General features: G+C 79.8%; 1 non-coding gene across 1 annotated transcript; it reads right to left on the bottom strand.

The window, feature by feature from the left end:
• Positions 1-1,131: 1,131 nt before the first annotated feature.
• On the bottom strand, positions 1,132-1,284 carry LOC136996671 (5.8S ribosomal RNA). Its single transcript, XR_010887635.1, has one exon. It is a non-coding gene; the product is annotated as a 5.8S ribosomal RNA (ribosomal RNA).
• Between the last annotated feature and the right edge of the window lie 1,216 nt (positions 1,285-2,500).

Below are 2,500 nucleotides of genomic sequence, written 5' to 3'. Positions count from 1 at the left end.
CGCCGCGCAGGGGGGAGGCCAGCGGGGGGTGCCCCCCGGCACGCGCGCGCGGCAGCACGGTGCGGTACCACCGCGGTACCCCACCCGCAGACAGCCGCGCGGGGCCGGAGGGCGAGGTCCGCGCCTCCCCCGGGCCCGGCTCCCCGCCGCACGCTCGCTCCGCTCACGCAACTCGCGCAGCCCTCCGCCGCCTGGGGGCTTGCCTCTCCTCCTCCCGGCCGCTGCCTCCGCTCTCGCTCCGGGCACGGCACGGCGCGGCGCCCTGCCCTCCCCTTCGCGCCCTTCTCGCCGCCCGGCGGCGCGCACGCCCGCGCCGCCCCCCACCGCCACGCCGCCGCGCCGCACCCGCGCGCCGTCGCTGCCGGCCTCAACGCAACGCCGCGGCTGACGCCAGCCGGCGGGTGGAAGTGGCTCGGCACACGCGACGGAAGCGGGCGCGCCGCGGGGAGGGCAGGGGGGGCGGCCCGGCGGCGCGCCGCACCGGCGGCGGTCGGGGCGCAGGGAAGCGCAAGGCAGCCGGCCGTCCCCACCCCGGAGGGGAACGGGGGACCAGCGCACCACCGGGAGAGTGGTGGAGGAGAAGCCCAGACGGCGGCCAGACTGGCGGTGGTGGCGGGCGGCGGCGACGAGGCGCGCCGGGCCACCGCAACCCACCCGACCTGGGGGGGGGCCCCAGCGGGACGAACTCCGCGAAGCGGGCGCTCCGGGAGCGGGGGGTTTCCCCGAGTCTGCACTTAGGGGGACGAAGGCCCGGCCGCGCGGGGAAGAGGAGGCACCCTCTCCCCGGGGCACGGGCCTGCGAGGCGCCCCAGCCGCGCCACCCCGCACGGCGCGCGCCGCGCAGCGGTGGCCACCGCGCTCGGAGGGCGAGGAGGGCGGGCACAGGCGCGGCAAGGCACGCCGGCCGCGGCCGCTGCGGGCGGCCCGGCACCGGAGCCCGGCGGGCAGGAAGACCGGGGCCGCCGGTGCACGCACCGGGGTCCCGGCTCCGCCGCCGACTCTCCGCCGCCGAGGCCGCCGCGCACCGCCGCCGCCGGCGCCGCCGCGCCTCCCCCGCCCCCCCACGCGCCCCCCCCGAGGGGCGGCACCGCTGCGCCAACGCGACAGCGGGGGTGACGATTGACCGCCAAGCGACGCTCAGACAGGCGTAGCCCCGGGAGGAACCCGGGGCCGCAAGTGCGTTCGAAGTGTCGATGATCAATGTGTCCTGCAATTCACATTAATTCTCGCAGCTAGCTGCGTTCTTCATCGACGCACGAGCCGAGTGATCCACCGCTAAGAGTTGTCTCGGTTTCGGTCCCCGCCGCGCGCGCGGGGGGACCGGGCAGCCTTCGGCAGCCCCTGAGGGCCCCCCCTCCGCTCCGCCTCCCTCCTCACGCCGACGCCGGCTGCTGAGCGAGGGACGGCCGAGAGCCAGAGAGAGGGGCTCGCCCCGCTGACCGTACGAGCACAGAGTGGGGGGGGGGAAAAAGGGAAAAGGAAAACCCGAACGAGAAGGGCGGGGAGCCCTCGCTCCCGACCTGGGACAACCATTTGCTCGCTTCGAGTCCGGCCCAGGCGCCCAGGCCCGGCCCGGCCCGGCGGGGAGCAGCGCGCCGGCCGCGCCGCCTGCCTCAGGGACGCTGGGGGAGGGGGCGGCTCCCCGCGGACCCCCAGCGTCGGAGCCCGGCCGCCACCGGCAGCGGCACCGGCCGCTGCCCGCGCGCCCGCGGCCCACCGGCCCCGCGCTCCCCAGCTCCTCGCTCGCCTCGCCGGCCTCCGGCTCCGCCGTGGCCCCGAGGCGGCGCCCACGCCCGCACGCGCGCACACACAGCCTCCCGGACGACACCACGCGCTCTCCCGTCCCTTCCGCGGACAGACGCCCGGCGGCGGGCGGGCGGGCAAGGCGGGACGGACGGGGACGGCGCCCGCTCTCCCCGTCTCCACGCGGAGAACGGGGGGGGCCGCCCCCGCCGCCCGCCTGCCGCCCGCCCGCCGCCCGGCGAAGCCGGGTTGGGCAGAGCGAGGCAGGCGCGCCGGATGGCGGAGTGCCGGCGGGTAGGGCGCCGCCGCCAGCGGCCACGGCGGCAGACCGAGAGCCCCGGCCAGGGAGGAGAGCGGATCGCGCCGAGGCGCGGCGTCCGCACCACCCGCGGTGGGTGGGGGCTCACTGTCCCGGCGAGAGCACGCGCTCGCGCCGGGGTCACGCGTTCGAGGCAGGCCGGCGCCAGCCGACCGCGCGGCGTCCCTCCGCCGAGACCAGACCGCGGAGAGAGGGGGCAGGGTACCCCTCTCCGTCCCGGCTGCCCGCAGGGCGAGCGCGGGGCGCGCCGGCTGGCATGGGGGGGCACGGCGCCCGCGCGCGCCGGCCCCCCGGCCCTCCGGCAGCACACCCGGCTGCCCCCCGGGTCGCATCGGGCCGCCCGAGTCTTTAAACCCCCGCCCGGCTCTCCCGCCGAGAACCCTCGGGCCCGGAGCCCGGGGCCCATGGCCATCCCTACCCGGGGCGGCTACCGGCGGC

The sequence above is a fragment of the Apteryx mantelli genome, unplaced genomic scaffold (genome assembly GCF_036417845.1).
Source record: "Apteryx mantelli isolate bAptMan1 unplaced genomic scaffold, bAptMan1.hap1 HAP1_SCAFFOLD_63, whole genome shotgun sequence".
Taxonomy (NCBI): domain Eukaryota; kingdom Metazoa; phylum Chordata; class Aves; order Apterygiformes; family Apterygidae; genus Apteryx; species Apteryx mantelli.
This window is presented reverse-complemented; position numbering and strand designations above follow the sequence as displayed.